At 41.7% G+C, this 18678-nt stretch overlaps 1 protein-coding gene across 9 annotated transcripts in view; it reads right to left on the reverse strand.

Annotated features, from left to right (window-relative positions):
* Window positions 1-18678, reverse strand: part of NEUROD6 (neuronal differentiation 6) — a 61455-nt gene continuing 42777 nt past the window's right edge. For all 9 annotated transcript variants that reach the window (XM_080383356.1, XM_080383354.1, XM_080383355.1 and 6 more), the window contains one exon: window positions 1-18678. This exon is cut by the window's right edge. The gene's annotated coding sequence lies outside the window, so the exon portion shown is untranslated.

The raw sequence follows: 18678 nt of genomic DNA on the forward strand, positions 1-18678 counted from the left end.
TGGTTTTTTTTTTTAATTGAGTGCTTTGGATGTATATGACTGGAAAGGATAGTGTCATTCCAACTTAGCAGACTCCATACAAAGAGAACAAGGACTGTATCAGGTGGTTAGCAGCCAGGATTTCAAGGCTGTAGTCCACAGCTTGCCACTAATTCTCAGCAGTTAAGGCTAGTCACTTGAGTGTCCTGTGTCAGTTTACTGCTCTGTAAAAGCAGATTTAACTAGTTGTTTGTAACATGTTTAAAAGTTGCATGCACATACCAAAGAACTGAAGTGCTGTATTTTTTGTTTTAATTATGCAATGGCCATCTTAGGTCTCCCAGTTTTCTGAATGTAAAGAGTGGCAGCTCCTATCTCAAAGGGTTTACAGCATGAAGAGATAAGATAGAAAATGAGTGGGAGAGAAAAGGAGATAATGAGAGGTAAAAAAGATTTGCCTAAGGTCACTCACACAACACTCCGTGACAGGTTTGAAATAAAATCCAGGCTTCCTGCATTCCTGACCAGTTTCAGACTTGCTAGACTTTGCTGTCTTCAGCTACCACCGTTACTCCTCTCCCCGGAAAGCTGGGGAGTCTAGCAGCTCTCCTTGGGTACCAGCATAAGGGGAAGGCTCCTCTTCAGAAGTTGTTGCAGGAGTTTGTTTTTCCAAAGATGCTATTGATAAACCTGAGTGCATTCAAGAGAAGTGATAGAAGAAAATGCACAGGAAATTGCAATTAGGAACCCTAACTTACTGACACAATGAGGAAGATGGTCTCGTAAGATCCATCCATGATTGAGACAGAGGGAGGCTCTGTCACAGGGATATTCAGTGAAAGAATGTAGCTAAGGTGCCAGAGTCAGACCTGTCTTACATGTGTATGCATTTTTAAGTGTGAACATTGAGGCTTGGAAATGATTTGATACAGTTGATTGAAGAACATTATATTACTTATCCCAGAAAAACCCATTAGGATAAATGCACGATTACCTGCCACCAAACAATACATGGACTTCTCAGAGATGACACATATGATGCAGTTTTTATCACAGACACCCAAGCAGAAGACACCGCAAACCCAGCGTGAGTCTGTTCCTTGTCTCTCCCTTTGCCTCCCTTCTCTCAGCAAGCAACTGGGCTCATCACAAAATCAGAGAAGAGAGAAAGAAAGGCTACACTTCATTTATCATCCCTTCAAACTTTAAAACCCAAGCGGTCCCTCAGATCAGACATGTTTGATTTAATTCATTCATCTAACAATAGAAAACAGCCAAGGCTAACATACATTTTTGTTCATTTACTGTGCCCCCAGAGGGTTCATAATGGAGTTTACTGATACCTTGTTGGCAATGATGGTGAAATACTCCAGACTTTTACCTCCAGAGATTTCAGCATTCATGCTGACAAGAGTGCAGATATAAAAAATCACAGAACTGATGTCTTCACTTCCCTATCTGCATTCCTGGGGCTTAATACATTTACTCACGTGCAGTTTCAGGGTTTGCTTCAAGAGCTTGTACTCAAAATATCAAGTATATGAGTCTGCTCTTCCCTGGCTGATGAGAAGGAAGGATTTGAAAATCCGGTGCTGCTCATGGCCAAAACACGCAAAGCTTTTGTCAGGAAACTGTGCATTCAGTCCTCCTTTGAAACCTGGGTTAATGCAACCCAGCACTGAGGAAACTCATTTTGAGTACATCAATCCCAGCTCCAGGTTCTCTCCACAGGATGCACTCCAAAAACAGTGGAGGGTGCACTGGTGTCCCATGAGGACATGAGTTTTCTCCCTGCACAATCTCCATATGGAGGTATTAACAAAATGTAAGGCAAAATAAACTCAGCCAACAGACATATGCGGGTGACAGGTAAAGCCCTCAATTGCCTTGCACTGCACAGGGCCTGGCATTTGCTTCTGTGGTGACCCACTGCTTTAGGATGGTGTTGACTGAAGCGATGTTTGGGAAGCTGCGTGACTTATGAACGTTTGTAGAGTTTTCTTGGAGAGGTTTCACATAACTTCATTTTTCAGTATTGGCGTTTAACATTTCTGCTTGGCATCTGTATGTGTTGGCCAGTCCTTACTTCAACATATTTCTGTCCTTTTTGACAGAGCACAGTGTGAATATACAATATGGTCTCTTATTCAGGAATCCACCAGCAAGACAACAACAATGGAACATATTTAAATAAGAGAATCGTGTGGATGCTCTGCATCTTCCAAGCCAGGTGACTCAATGAAAAGCAAATTAGTCTCAGTTCTTGACCCCTTGTATTCAAGACGCTCAGTTGTTAACCTTTCATTCCTAAAGAAATCATTTACACCTCCAGAAAGGAGACTGTAGGAACAGCCCTGTGTTTAGAGCCCTTGGGAGCTCTTGTAAGACTACACCTCATTTGGGCAGAGCTAACATCACCGTGGGGTAAAAAAGTTAAGGAGAGCCTGAGAACTCAGTTAGCCCCAAACCTGAGCAACCTGATTGAAGAACTGACAGACCTGACAGCGACAGCTGGGAGGAGAGGTGATAGAAGGTTGAAAAGAAGGGGATAAAACTCCATAAGACTCTGACTTCACCTCTTTTTGTTTTGTGGCTAGCATCCTGGATCCTGTGGTGTGACCATCTCTGTGGAGACAGGGCTCCTGCCTCTTCTCCAGATACCTGGACTTTGGAATCATAGGGGCTGTTTGCCTGAAATTTCCAGGAGGGTGAGTCTTAGAAGGGTCATTTGGCATGGAAGCCTTAGAGTAAGGTAAAGCTTTTTTATTGTTGTTTGTGGTGAGTTTTTGTGGGTTTTTGTCGCTGTTGGTTTTATATTTTTATAAGCAATTGAAAAGAGACTATTATGATACAAATGAACAGGTAAATTCAACAAAAAAATGAGCTTTTTGGGGGCACTATTAAGTTAGAATAAATACGGCAGGTTGATGCTGATTAAATTAGAGGTGGACTTTGAATCTAAGACCTTAACAAAGAAATGCGGAGATTGTTTAGACACTAAAGAGAAAAGGCCAAAATAAATTTCCAGGCTTCAACACTGGTCCAGTCTTCTGTATGTAGGTGTTGTTCTATTATTTCTGGCCTCGGGCTGCAGGAGCAGGGTGTTGCTAGCCTAATGGGAGTGACTCCCCACAGGTGACAGCAAGCCCCTTGGTCCTCTCGGAGAGCAGTGACCACCTGCACCTGGTTGTGACACAGCTCTCCAGGATTAAATCCCTCAGAGCGCCATGGAAGTGCTTATCATGAGAATTTTGCTCTTTTTATTTTACTGTCAGATTCAAATCTGGATCCCTGCTGTTGTCAAGGTTTTCGAACCTTGAATTTTAATTTTGATGGATTTATCACCAGCCACCCTTTGCACACGGTTGTTTCCATCTATTTCTGGACATACTGGCTGTGCTGGGATAGCAAACGGTAGGAGAAGGTATTAACTTAAATGAGCTACATGAAACAGATTTCTGTCCGTGTCCCCTCGGCATTTCTTGATAACAACACTGTCAACAGATCTAAACATTGTCAAGATGTGTGAAAAGAAGCTAAGTTTATGCCTGTGACTAGAACTTTTCAGAGAATGGGCTTCACAAAGTTTTCATGTTTTTATTTTTTTCAAGAAGCAGGCAAAATTTCCTTAGAAAGTAGATACTTTTTGTAAAAAAATTAATTTTAGTCAGAACACCAGTTTTTCTGTTGGAAGAGTTTTGTTGGGAAAATGTTGACAAGCTCTTCTTAGGGTGTAAGTGGTTTCAATATTTCATTAAGTAAATTAGCGTGTCTGCTAACGGAAAAGAGTCCAGCTTAGACTCTTAAGAATTCTAGTGCATGGATGTGACCATGTTTTCACCAATAATCTGTATTTCTTACAATGCTGATGACTCAGCCTTTGTCAGGTGCTCTCTGCAGTAAGTACTTAGGGTAGGTCAACAAGAGAGAAGAACTTTGTATATGAAGCAAAAAGATAATTTTACTCAAAGGACGAAGTTAATTTCTGCCTGGGTTTATAATGTTTCTGCGCAAAGATGCAGTACCATCACAAAGTTTATAATCTTTGATGTTTACACGAGTCTTTCACCCTAGGTTCCCCAATACAAATGAATCCCAGCAGTCTGTGTGTGCAAGACAAAGCAAAAGGAAAACACCACACACAATTTTCACCTTGGGGGAGAGGAAGAAAGGACTAATGTGTGACACACTAGCCATGTTGCTTACTGCTCTACTGGAAGGTTCTGATGCTATAGCGATGAACGCAATGCAAGAGACTGCATGGAAGTAATTTTTCTAAACTGTCAGATTCTTACTGCTTTTTTTTCTGGGATCATGTCCAAATGAGATACATGGATCCCCACATATAGTTCTCCAAGAAAAGCTTTTACGTAACTAAACAATAGGTGACAATGTGCAAGTGCATTCCACTGAAATTCTTAGCTTGTCCTTGTAGGTAAAGTATTTCTGCTAGCACAGGAAATGCAGTTATTTATGTGTGCTTATATACATTCTTTATTACATTAGGTACTTTCCACCTTATTGTATACATTTAGCATTTATATACATTTCATCAGTACATACATTTCTGTGTATCTGCGGCTCAAAGAAGTTTTGGGCTTTTCTGCATGTTGATTCGTTCCAAACTGTGGCCTTGATCCAATATTTAAGCAATCACATGTCAAATTTTAGGGAGCAAGTGGCTTCTCCTCACACAGTTCCTCTCATATGCAGAAACTTCTCTCCCTGTGCGTTAACTAGGACTAACTTTGCCTGCACCTCTGCTCTGGTGTCCTACATCTGCTGCCCGATCAAGCACTTCTGAGCAGCCCTGGCAGTGAGATGGGGCAAGAGGAGGTGCTGTTGCCTATAGGCAAGAGAAAGGAAGGTGATTAAAGGCTTTCTTTACCTTGTAGTGAGCGTTAGGTGTTTGATAAGAGTCATTTGAATGGGCAAATCACAAACACCAGGTTGCTGAATTTGGATTGTGTGAAACTTCAGTGGAACGTGAGTCAGCCAAACAGGGTATAGCTGGCATGTATATATGTACGTGGCTGATGATTGCATTACACCTTGGGCTCCAGAAAGGGCTCCTAGGCACTCCTCCATCAGAGATCTCAATAGTTCATTTTCAAGAGAAAAGGTGAGTTTGAGGGCCATTAAACACAGTGAAATTTCCTAATGTATCACAATTACAAACCCACCTATGCTAGACAAAGTAACTTTTTTGTTGAGTTGCTGGATTAAACTCTTTAAGTTGATGCGCTTCTGTTCATTTATAAATCACTTTAACAAATAAGCAGCATCCCAAATCGCAATTTGCTTTCTTTAGATAATTTGATAATTGCAGCGTTCCTTACAGTATTTATATGAGGAGATTGGCAATTCATAAATGTTAAATTATACTGTTTCTGCCTATTTGCCAATTGCATAAAATTACTCAACTAAATCTTGCAGCTATCAGAGCAACATAGTTTAAGCTACTGTAAATTCTGAAACACAGCTATCCTGAGCAATACAGCTCTAAATAAGCTGCCTGTGCTGTGAAGAGATAGTACCTGTTATTCAGAATGGATACAGCCATATCACAACTGCAGTGCAATGGGGCAATTTTCTTTTCTCAGGGTTGTTACAGGCTTTCTAACAAGTTTTCTTCAAGCTGGGTTCATATTGTTAGGAAAACTGTTTTTCGTGTGGGCTTGGTTTTGGAGACCTACCTTGTCTAAGTTGTTATATAAAATATGTTCCTGTTATTAATTATTCCCTGTCACTACCTTCTCATTTTTATTTTTACATAATTTGTTTAATTATTCAGGCTGGGTTCAAAATATCTGCTGGTTTTTCTTTGGCTTTGGTGTTTGGTTTTTTTTCTTGAATGTTGAAGCAGTGAATGCATAAGAAAAGCCCAGAACTGTTGTTTTGCAGCAATTCCAAGTTAAGATTTATTTTTTTTTCCCCCAGAGAAAAAAAAATATATATATTCATAGTACAAATCCTAATGATCAAAAACCTGTATTGGGTTGGTTTGGTGTTCTCTAACAGCTCACATTTATTGACATATACTTAGAAGTAAAGCCATCTTCATTTCAAAATGGAACATATATAATGTGTGTCTTGCTGGAATCCAAGCTACATCCCCCCTCCCCTTGAAAAACCAGAGGTTGTCGTTCTGGCTCGAGTTTTCCTTTCCACAGAATTTGCTTGTGGTCCTTCCCATGCCTTAGAAGCTCTGAGTTCCCTTGATAATAAAATGAGACAGAATGAGATTTCGTCTTTTTGAATTTGGCTTTTTTTCCTCGCTCGAATGTGGTGTCCAGACATGCCAGCGATGAGCAGTGCAGCCTGGGCTGAGGCAAGTGAGGCAGAATGTCAGCATATGGATTCCTCAAGCACCAATCTGGTGCACAACTCTGTTATTAAGCCAGAGGACAGGACAGGGCACTTGACCCGTCAATGTTACTTTGCACAGACATTGCTCCCTGGAATTGATGATCGTGAGAGTCTTGAGTTTCCTGGAGTGGTTACAGGCTGAGTTGGTAAGTTGCAGAAGTGTTTCTTTACCATCAGATCCCACTGAGATCCTTGACATATAAAGCTGCTTTTGAAGGTCCTGTATTTGAACCTTGTTTTGTTCTTTCTTTTTTTTTTTTTTTTTTTTTTTTAACATAACAATGTAAGTTGCAGCCTCGTTTCTTGAATACGAGCACACAGTTAAATTCTCAGGCAGGAGTTATTAGCATTTTGTCTTTGTAGCCATTTTCTAATCATTGTGCAGATGAAGTATTTCAGGATGAGAAAGTTACTGTAGTTTTTTAGCAAGTACCTCAGGCAATTTGCTGACATATATCAGTGCACTTGTCAAATGCTTTGACACAGATGTCTAGTTTTGGCAACCACAGAATTTGAATATCCTAGCCTGTACATATCTATTCATAGAGTCAATTCAGATCCGGTGTAGGTGGATGCAGCTTCATTGACTTCAACTGTGAGGCAGCCGCCTGTACTCAGGCTGAATTTAGGCTTAGAGAAGTGTGCCTGAGAACAGCCTGGAGAGCTCTCAAAATGGTCCTCCAAGACCTGTTTGTCTCCGCCTGGGAGCAGGGATGTGTTGCAGGCGTTGCTGAGCCACTAGGGCTGGCCGTGGCAGTGATGGATGGGCTGGCCTGGCCCTTCCCCTCCTTCACAGGGGGGTGATTTGGAGTTAGAGCCAGCCCTGAGTAATGGGGCGGGCTTGCTTCTGCTCATGCTCCAATGCCCACCCTTACCCTCTGGCTGTCATGTTGCTTCTCTGGTTGGCCAAAGAGCAACTGCGGAAGTTGGGACTCCACGTCTCCCCTTGTAAAATTTGGGGTTTTTTTGGCCAAGTAAGTGCACCAAGCATCAAAAAGATTCTGTGTTCTCCCTCTGGCCAGCTAGTCTACTAACTTCCTCCAGCTACAAATCCCCAGGATTATTAATCATTACTATTACTCACTTAACTGAGCTGCTCACTAGTTTCCCAGTAGGCATTGAGAGGGAGGGTTTCTTTTCCACCCTTGGAGGAGCAGCTACCCCAAACTGTCACTGCGGTGGGGGTCCGGGCTGGTGGCACAGAGGCACTTTGTTGCCTCAGTTGATCCCAGTCACTCTGGGTACCTGCCAGAACATACAGCGTCCCCTCTGCTGCCCCAAAACCCTTCCAGGGAGAGTCTCCCATTGCAGAGAGGACAGCCAGGAAATTAATGCTGACAGGATCAGCCTTAACGTACCTGCTAATATCCCATGGGTCTGTAGTGGCTGGTACTGCCTCTGCAGCTGTCACTTCCCCACTCAGTGATCCTCCACACCGTGAAACACATTAGCGTGGCTGGAGGGGAGAGGGAGGGTGTGTGTCCCTCATGTCGCTGGTAATCGTCTTTTCTGCTCCACCCCAATCCAGAGCCATTGGGTTCCCTTCTCATCCCCTGGATCAGGGGAACCCAGTGACCACATCACAGTTTGGAGCAAAACCCCACTATTAACACTGCGATGCTCCCAGACATTGGGATTTGCAAACGGTTCGACTTGTTTTAGCAGTACTATGAGAGAAGAACAAAAACATTGGTTTAGGCATTTGGTTTTTAGGTAGAAAGACAATTGCTGCAGTATATTGGGGTTTGTCACTGCGTATTGTGTCCAGATTTGATTTTTCTCAAGATGGTTCTGAAGTGAAACCTAGTGGATTGACACGACGTCTTCGCTTGTAAATCATTGTGCTAAGCTGCCCTGCTGCTATCAGAAATAATCGCAAAATACAGTGCTACATGACACAGATCATCCTTTGGTTTGAAATACACAGTGTTAATTTTATGCTCTCCTTTCACATAAACACCCTCACTTGCACCTTAACAAGCCCCCAAACATTGGTTACCAAACGACCATATTATATCAACCCCCCCCTTTTGTTCACTCGCTATAAAATTGAACAACTGGGACTGAGAGAATTTGGCCTCGGTCCAAAACATGGCTAGATGCATCTGCATTTGGCTTTGTGCCCAAAGATATAATATTCAAATGCGAGTTGTCCTTAATTTTTGTTTAAATCATCCTTTTTAATTTTTTTTTTCCTGGGGAGGGAACAGTGCTTGCAAGATATTTTCCCCTCTCACTGTCAGATTATTTTTGTTTTGTTTTTTTTTAAATGCAATTTCTATCTCTTCTTTCCCCATGGAATTCAGAACAGATGAAACCCAGTGGGACTGTTTAGAAATTAAACGGGGCCCCCCTAGAAACTACTCTTTCAGAACCACTTAACATTTAATAAAGAATGGTACCATTTTTGTAGCTTATTTTAAGCATCCCACAAAGTATAGCAGGGAACCTAATTTCTCTGATATTGTTTTTTTTTAATAGAAAGGACTCTTATCTATGAAAATCTAGGGGTTTGCTACTCAAACAGCTTTAGCTGATACTGCTTCTGGTTAATAATTATAAATGTGCTATGGACAGTGAGGGCTTGGTACAGTGTCAGGATGGACCTTCTTTGACTGCAGTGGGCTTTGGGTCAAACCGGAGTAGATCTTTGCTTGCAATGGAGTTGCATGTAAATCCTTTGTGCGTGAAGCTGCCTGTGATTGAAGCAGGACAGGACTTGGAGAAGTGGCACAGTAGAAAATCGGCTGCAAATTCACTCTTTTCTTGCACTTGTCCGTTTATGCTGCCCTAAATTCAATGACATAAAGTGGGGAGCAGGTCAACGGAGAGCGTGACCTTCAGCTGAGTAAACATTTGCTGTATTTTCCGTGCTTTAGTGGCTGTTATTAATACTGATAATGCTTAGTGGCAATAGAGATTATAATGGGTTAGGGATAACACAATTGGTGATATGTGTATTTAGCAAACAAGACTGTCAGTATGTGTAAAACATCAGCACCATGTTAAAATTTGATACTTCATAAGACAGTAGAGCATGGGGATTGCTTTGAGACAGCAAGCTGAAAAAACCATTTCATTTATAAATGAAACGTATTTTAGTGTTATAAACCCCAGCAGGCAATTCACTCATTGGGGCTAATCATTCAAAATCTGCTCTTCTTTGGTAACAAGCTGAAAGAGAGACAGACCGGCATTTTCAAAGACATTGGGGGTTTTCTTAGTCCTTAGGAACAAGTTTATTTTAGCTTTATGGTTTTTTTGGATTTAAAAAATTCTGTCTTCTGTATCTGGAGAGTAGTCCTAAAAGGCTAGAGTTATTAATATTTTCCAGATTTACATGAACTGTTATGTAAATAATGACAAATATGGAGACTTAAAATACACACCACGTGTGGTGGAGGAATTAAGCATCTTCCTTAGCTACCTGTTCCAACAACCTTGAGTGAGGTATTTAAAACCAGTTATGGTGAGTAATTGTAAACTGAGTGCTTGAGTGGCTGAAGCAGTCAACAAAGTAAGTTGATGCTTACTGTCAAAGTATTTCCGAGACAGAGTTGCTCATTGTCGCTTCTCAGGCTATTATTACTGCTCTTGTACAGCACTGTGATCAGAATGGGAGGTTTGTAGCTTATTGTTGGGGCTGGCAAGGTGGATTACCAGCATGCTGAAGCAGAAGAGGTTTAGATCTTACTAGGTTGATGTGAAAACTGGAGCGGGTGTCAGTAAATGCTAATCTCCAGAGGTAACCAGGTGCAAAAAAAATGTGTCCTGTTGTTTATGAGGAATCAGCTTTGGCTGAAACTGACTCTGAAAAATCAGCCATCCCTTGCTTGGCTTTTTTATTTCTGCCTCTTTTCTCCCTATCTCCCTGCAACGGTACAAGACTCCCCCCCCCCCCCCCCCCCCCCAGCTATAATTGTAAATAGATAAAAATCTGGGAGACGTATAGTGACTGCAAATATGTCATGTTCAGTTTTTGAAAAGAACGTGATGAAGCAAAGTCCCAAGAGAAACTATTAAAATACTTTTCTGTAAAACTCTAGTCTTGGTTGCCGCATGGGTTGCAGCTGGCCAGCATTGGGAGGAGACCCAGCAAAACATCATAACGCTTATAAAACATACTGGGCATAACAGCATGTTCCCTGCTCCTCTTATTAGTTTCAAAAAATATCTCAGTACAAAATGGAAGTTTTTCTTAAAGGTACCAGGAAGGTGACTCTTAGTCTTCTTAAATGGTGTAACGAAGGTGACTTAGAAATTGAAAAATGTAAATGGTATAACAGAGTTCTTTTATACTGACCTCACAAAAAATAAATGTTGGAAGTTGTGGACGAGACCAGAAATATAGCTTAATATAGAAAAAATTATGAACCTTGTGATAGGGGGGTGAAAAAAAGCAAACTAGACATACATCTTCATGGAACAGAACAGTCATACATTTATCTAAGTTAGAAGGGGAAAACTGAGTATTTTTCCTAATTTCATGCTCTCTCTTTCCCAAGATGTTCTTACTAAGAGTACTCATAGCTAGATATTTATTCATATTGATTCTATTTCTTATACATTTTATATCTGGCATAGTAACTTCCACAAATGCATTATCACAAGCATGAGCCCTTCATTTCAAGTAAAGATTTTTACCAGTAACTGCTACTGTCCATTAACCACTCGCAAGGGCTTTGCTGGAAAATAGCATCAAAATAACGTCTCAAAAAAAGGTAGTGGAGGCAGACCTAATTTGTATATACTGCTGTTAAATTATAGAGCAGCACCAATGAAGCATGAATCATCACCTGCTGACATTTTGCTCAACTGACGGCTGCAGAGCACAATGCCTGCACGGTTAGACACTGATGTCAGGCTCAGTTGAGATGTAGAGATTTGGAAAGAATAAAGATCAGAAAAACAGGCACTTGGTAGGATTTGACCACCTGGGTATCATTTCTCCAAGGAGCAATGTTGTGTGCATACAATGGGGATACCGCATGAGGTAGCCCTCCAGCTGCACGAAGCTTCCCTTCCCACCAACTGTGGGTCTCGTGGAAAAATATGTGGCAGCTCCTCAGAACACCAGGGCAGCGAGAGCACCATATCGGTTGTTTCTATCAAGGGACCCTAAGATTAAGCAGAAGCAAAGATGCCTGTGAGAGCTGAGCCCCAGGGTAGGGAGGTAGACTGAGCACTTCTCATTGCTGCCTCCCAAAAGTCACGTGTGTTTGTGGAGGTCCATGTGTCACCACAACTCAATGTTTCTGCTTGAGCCAGCAGGTTGCTGCTGAGCAACTGCAGATGTGTATTGTGTTTGTATTGATCAATCAGTGTTCTTTTTAAGTTTGACAGGGAGAAAGTTGTGGGGAAGTGTCCCTTGTGATACTCTGCCATGAAAGCGTTAGACCCAGTGTTAGAGAGAAGCTCACGTGCCCCATGATACAGCCTGCAAGGAGCTGCTTTGCTTCAAGTCATTTCTGAACAGTGCAAGGATCATGCAACTTCCCCTTATTCATTATCGACAAGTGCAGAGGCTGAAATGCTTATGATTGTGCTTCAGTGCAGATGCTTTAGGTATTTTTTCTGCTCAGGCTTATCATGTGCCTCTTGCCCAGCTGCTGTCTGGGTCTTTCCCACAACACCTTCTTCGTTCCATCTCCTGTGCAGCTCCCTGTGGCAATGGCTATGCCGGCTCCCCCTTCCGCTGTCTCCTCCGCAACAGTCAAGCTCCTGTGAAAGCAACTTAAAATCCTTCCATCAAAGAGTTGACTGACTGCATTACGGATATCATGGATCACATATGCACGCCATATCACTGGATTGTGCTGTCTACTGCTAATTTTAGATTGCAGATTTTCTTAGGAACAGCTGAGCTTCTCTGTAGCTTCTGCAGCTCCAACTTCACCTTTGGTGCCACATGGTTACTGAGAGGCAGACACAATCTTTTCAGCTGGCTACTTTGCCAGTTTTTGCTGGAAATGGTTTAGGTCTAGCTCATGACAAATCTTTTGCGTCCATTTTTCCATATCCTTGACCTTTGTTTATTCAATAAAGCCTCCCACATGTCTAGGGAGAGGGTTTTTTCTTCTCTATGGGAAGGATGGACTCCTTTACTGTAGCAATTCCCCTTTCTTGGCAATTTGCTTTCCCGTAAAGCCATGGCAGCTGTTTCTTTCGGTCCTTTCCCAGTGAAACCCTGAGGAGCTCTGTGACCTACAGCGAATGCTACTTGCGGTCTGAAATCCCTCAGCAGTTTTAAGGCAGCTGTCGTGTCTTTTGACCCACGCAGAAGAGGTGATGTTTGATCCTTATAACATAGCTCTTCAAGGTTGGATTCCTATTCCAAAATTCCAGTTAAAGATAAACATGGGAAGTTCATTACCTAGCATACCTAATTTAACAGCCACAAGGTAAGATTAAGAAAAAATAAATGAAATTAAAAGCTACTTACTTCTCAGTAACAGCTTTTAATAGTAAATCCTACTTGGAAATTTTTAAATTGTCTCCAACAATCTGATATCTGCTTCAGGAGATCCCAAGAGCCTGCATTAAAGGCTCTTTCTGTCCAATTCCCTTGCAGCAGGTTGCAGAGCTGCGCTCGTTCTGTCGCCCAGCATCCAGCCCTTGCTCTGTGGCTGGCGCTCTCCCAGCCCGCGGGCACACGCCTTCTGTCTCCTCCCTCTGAAGTTCACGGGCAGTCAAAAACTCCCTGGACAAGCTTTTGACCCAAGCGTGTATTTGCTGCTCTCATCTCAAAACACAGCTAGCTCCTGCCTACTGCTAATGAGAAGGTGAAGACCACTGTGATGGTAATGCTTTAGTGTGGGGGCCGGTCCCATTGGCATGGCAGGGGTCAAGGTGAAAAAGTGGCAATTTAGTGCTTTTTCATCTCACAGATGCTTAGTTGTCATCGAAGGGAGCACGCTAGAGAAGTGATGCAGAATTACTCATTCTTGCAACTAGTGCATAGTATAAATGCAAGTTATGCTGTTGGTTTGGTGCTGGAATAGGGATACATCCAGCTCTCTGAATGGAGAGCATTACTTTAAGCCCAGAGAGCTCTTGGGTCTTCCAAAATTGCTCAAGCAAAGGCCTATGTAAATTATAAAATAAACAGTGATCCTTTTGATGTTTTGGATTCCTCAAATCAGTGAAATTAAAGGTATCCTTTTATTATTTCTTCTCTGTTTTCTGTTATTCCCACCTCCCCACAGAATAAGGTTTTTGATGAATAAGCAACTGATGATTACGCTATTTCTCCAAGATTCTCTTTGGATCTTTTGGAGAAAGCAGGAATATTGAAAAGTTAAGAAACAAAAATGCTGTAAGGGTGTTTCTCCTCCTTGTTAACTTTCCTCTGTATTTCAGCTTGCCACCATCAGTAATTCCAGAGGAGATCTGTATTCCAAAAAGGTAAATTTAACCTGGCATTTCTGCTATTCTTCCAAAGACCCACTTATCACAACATACAGAGGGATAAATAGGGGTTACTCACCCGAAGTCTATCTTAATTTAGTTAAGCTACATATGATTATTTCCTCTCTTCCCCAACACCTGCAACAGTGGTGAGTGAGACATGACATATCAATACAAGTTTTTCTGTGGTGGTCTCAAAGAAGTATGGGAATAGAGTTGAGAGACTGTACTAGAGCTGCTAAAATATATCTGAAATGCATGACTGAGGTCTCCTGCAGTATCTTGTCAGCTTTTGAATTTGTAACTATTTGTCAAAATTACCTAGGGGAAGGGGGGAAGGGAGGGAAGCTAAAAATCAATGAATATTCACATTCATATTCCTGTTAAATCTTAGGTGCCAAGGCAGAAATGTGAACCCTGGATGATGCAGAGCTGACTGTGTGGCCTCCTAAAGGAGCTTCTGACCAGCATGGAGACAGTTCCGTCCCCACAGAAGAGGACCCTTACCCTGGTGGGCAGTGTTTCTAAGGTCTCTCATCTGTATAAAACAACCATGTAGCAGTTTGTCAAAACAGTGTTGGTAAAATGCTCTTTTAACATCTGCGACAGTCAAATGCTTTATTGTCGTGGCTCCTGATGAGCTAGGACCCTAGCCTGGAGTGCACACCTGGACCCGATCTTGTCATAGGGATATTTTATAACTTTTGTTTGTCTTTTAACAGCCATATAGAAACCCTGGGTCACACACTGTATTTATTTGTTTTGGTACCTTAGTTCCTATTTGCCTGTGAGCATCAAGTTAAGCACAAGACAGTTAAATACCTCTGTATGGCATATAACCTCGTTCATTTTAAAGTAGTCCAGCTCAGACACTTGATCATAAAAATAGTGTGTGCATGTTTCCTACATGCAGTTTTTTTCCTTGTTCATTTCTGTATTGTGCGTATTATATTGAAATATTTTTTTTTTAGTAAGAAGTATTCTTTAAGCTCAGCTTGTCATCTGAGCATCCAGATACCACCTTCTCTAGTTCTTAAGCATCACCAGCAGCAAAAATGCAACAGGCTGTTGTTTCCTCTGCACAGCTTTTCATTCAAGGTTATGCTTAACACAAGGTTAGGGTTAAGACACTGCCTGTGTATTTTGAAATTAATTGTCAAAGCTGCTTCCTAAAAAGAAATAACCAAGCTCGTTCCTTGCTGTTTTGTCTCTGCAGGGCAGGCAAAGAGCAGAAGCAACAACAGCAGCAACAAAGATTTGATGCATAAGCAGTTATAACTTAAAGGCAGTGATAAAATATTTTCTAAATGGCTTCTTTTTCTTTCTTTTTTTTTTATTCAGTAACAATTATTATCTTTATTTAAAATGCTTATGATATCGAAGGATGTATGCATAGTTTCTTTAACAGCATGAAGGTTCTGTGTTTTTCCTTCCCTAAAATAAATAATAACATCACATATTCTTCCCTTTGTGAAATATGCAGTTTTCCCATGGGAAAAATAATAAAATTCCCTAATAACTTTGTTAAATTGTTTGCAGGTGTCAGTCATAAGTATAGACATGAATAAACCAAATAATGGTTGTATAATATTAAAGAATCATAAACCAGAAATACAGCATGAATAAACTGAAACATCAAGGGGTCTTGAATGTAGCTCCAGTCTTTTGTTTCATATGGTAATCTCTGGACTGTGCATGCAATATCTCCCCTGTTCTAATGGTACAGCAATCTGCTACAATTTCATTTTAATAGGGAGTACATGTAGTTTTTCTGGGGAACAAATATTCTGCTCCAAAAGAGTGTCGAGAACTCTGTTCTTGATATATTGCAAAAGATAATTCATTAATGTGCTCTCTCATCTAACAGAGAGAAGTATTATGTTTCCCTAATATAGATTGCAGTAAACTTTCTTAGCAACCTTGCATATCTGTACTCTCACCACAGAAGCTTGCTATAATTCTTAACATCTAGCTTCAAGCTCAGTATTTATTGTGCACCATGTTTATGTTTTTTCTTGATGCTGCAATGGCTTTCTTAACAGCCAAAGAAACTTTATTTGTTTCTACTGAAAGGAGGCTGTCTTACTTTTCCATGTTGACTCATAAACCAATGCAGTTGTATGGATTAATTACCTTAACTTTAGGTAGGGTACAGCTGGTAAGAGAAACTGGCTAAGTATGTTACTGCTACAAAGGAGGTAAAATAGGAAAACCTTTCTCTGGGCCTTTGTCAGCTGATTTAATGTTTTATTTCCCACATTCAAGGTTTCAAGAACAAATATTCAAAATACGAAAGAGTTACATGCCTCAGTAAAATGTAACAGATATTACATGCTTTAAGCAAATAATCAAATATATTGTCCAGATTTCCAATGCTGTGTGCAGCAGGACACCCATCACCAAAATGTTTTAGCACTTGGACAGAAATCATTGTATTGTGAAGCTCTCCATGAGCGTGGTGAGTGATCTGCATTTATCCAGGATCAGGCTTCTGGTGACAGAGGGTACAAGCAGCTGACGTAGTGGCTTAGAATGAACAAAGCCTTCTGCTGAGTGCTTTTAGAGTTGAGAAGAGGTTTGGGCTGTTACAGTAGGATTGGCCATGGCAGAGGGATGCTGAAGAGCATCCCAACATCCTTTGCTGCCCTTGCAGGCATACCCTCTGTTCCTTGGTAAGGAAGGGGTGTGCAATGCAGGTGCTTCAAGCAGAACAGATCCTTACAGGAGTACTTTGCTAGACCACAAAACCAAGACCATTGCCCTTCTATGCCACCCCTGCAACACCTGACAACACCACTCTGCTAAAGAGCTGGAGGCTGCCGTGGTGTAGCGATGCTACGGTTGTAATCATAAGAGCAAGGACTGAGGCAACGTCAACCTGGCCTCACCAGCCATCCTAGAAATATCTTGCAGGGGTTCCACTAGCGTCGCTGTATGCATAGTACTTCCATGGGCAAAGCATGGCTTTGTTTTGATGAAATACAGTGCTAACAACGTGTTGTGTGTAGGTAGTATTTCCCATCTACCCCGCCAGCAGCCCATTCTGTCCTCATCCTGGAAACTGCTCTGCTAATAGACTGGCTCCTGATATTGTGTCTGCAGTCCTTGATAAATTATTTTTGCTCATTTTTTTTGGCTCAGAACAAGGACAGGTTTCTGTAAAGTAAGTGCTGGCTCAAGCATTCTCTGTTTTTTCCCTGGGTGTGTTTGCATGTGTGTGTGGTGGATATATAATGATGTGATATCTCTGCATCTCATCTAGAGCCTGGTAATTTTTCTCTTGCAGTCTATGTCAAATCATCATGCATAGCTGTGTGGTGCCATGAAATAAATCTTCCTCAAAAATCAGTATACTGGTCATGGAGTGAGCCAAGCTTGGCACCCATCAGCAAGCAACAGTCGTGTTATTCTGCTGTGGCATTACCTTGTCTCATCCTTGTGAGGCAGAACTGTGAACTGGGGTTTGGGGGGCAGCACCCATGTTCTGGGATCACATTCAGCCCAGCGGGTCATCCACAGGGCTGGAGAAAAGCACTTACACTGGGGTCACGTGGGCTGCTCTCTGATGGCAGAGGCTTCTTCAGAGTCTCACAACCACTTTGCAAAGGTAGCTCGTTGCCCAGGTGGGGTTTTATTTGTACGCCTGGCTTTTGTTTGTGACAGTATGCAAATACGAGTGTCCTGCACCTCCAGATAATGACAAGGAGTGGAGTTAATTTTTAAGGAGAAGCTGTATAAGCACAGCACAGTTAAAGTTCTTGATGTAAAGAAAGTCACCAATTCACAAAGGAATTTGATTACCTCTATCCATTATACACACACAGTGAGTGATCGTGCTACTAACCATCTGTCATCTATTTCATTTGCATCATCAACACCTGCCCTGTTTATCTGCTACATTCTTTTCTTCGCTGAATTCTTACACTGCTTTAATAAAATACAGAAATGTTATTGTTAAAAACCAATTAATTTACAATCCTCCATAGAGATAGTATTACTTATAATTCAATTTAGCTTCTAATGACCTGCTTTCTTGCAAAATGACTTAATTCCAGTGTCAAAGATTAGTTATTAGACATTACCCTGCTGCACCAGTCATGTACTGCTGAGACAGGCAAAGCAGCTCTAGGTGTCCCTGGTCATTAATCAGAACTCGGAGACATTTTCCCTTTAACTCATTACAGAACCTGATTTCATCTGCCACTTTAACTCTTTGCTTTACAGAGTATATTGAATCTGCATTTCCTTGTGTTTTCGTGGGCCTTCAAGGGGGAGGACAGAGCTGGAAGTCCAATTGCTCTGGGGACAGGTGCTGTTGCCCATGTTTTCTGCAGACCTCCACTGAGGAGTTCACGTTGCACCTCAGCTGTTAAGTGAACAGGGCCTGAAAAGCAGTACTTGCTTTTCCCTACATCAGTTTTGGGGAAATTAACACAATTGGATTTTCCACACAAGTATAGCGCTGGGTGTACTTTCCTTCTTATTGCAAGAAACGGTATTATAAACGTACCCGCAGAGGGAAGCCTGCTTCCACGTGAGTGCCTTGGCAAGGCGGCTAGTGCTAGCCACCTCCCTCCTGGGCTTCACCAAAGGCGTTGGGAAACAAGTGGCCAAATCCAGCCGATTTGATTCTCACAGCATCAGTCATGCTTGGGGCGTTCAAAAGAATGGCTGGATTTTCAGTTCACACACTGACGTTTCATACACAAAATACTACGTGCGATCTAGGGCTAGGTCAAATTCTTCTGTCTTGCTATATCCCAGGCACGTGTTGGCTTTTCTTACTCATTGCTAGTATGGCTGCTTCCTCTTTCTCAGGTGGTGTAGCACTTTACAGGGAGTAACCCTATTTGTGGGGCATTTGCAGACTGTGATGTGACCATAAGGATGGATTTGATCTTTGGAAAAGAGTCTAATGTACTA

Source organism: Falco punctatus, assembly GCF_963210335.1.
Source record: "Falco punctatus genome assembly, chromosome: 4".
In the NCBI taxonomy this organism is placed as follows: Eukaryota; Metazoa; Chordata; class Aves; order Falconiformes; family Falconidae; genus Falco; species Falco punctatus.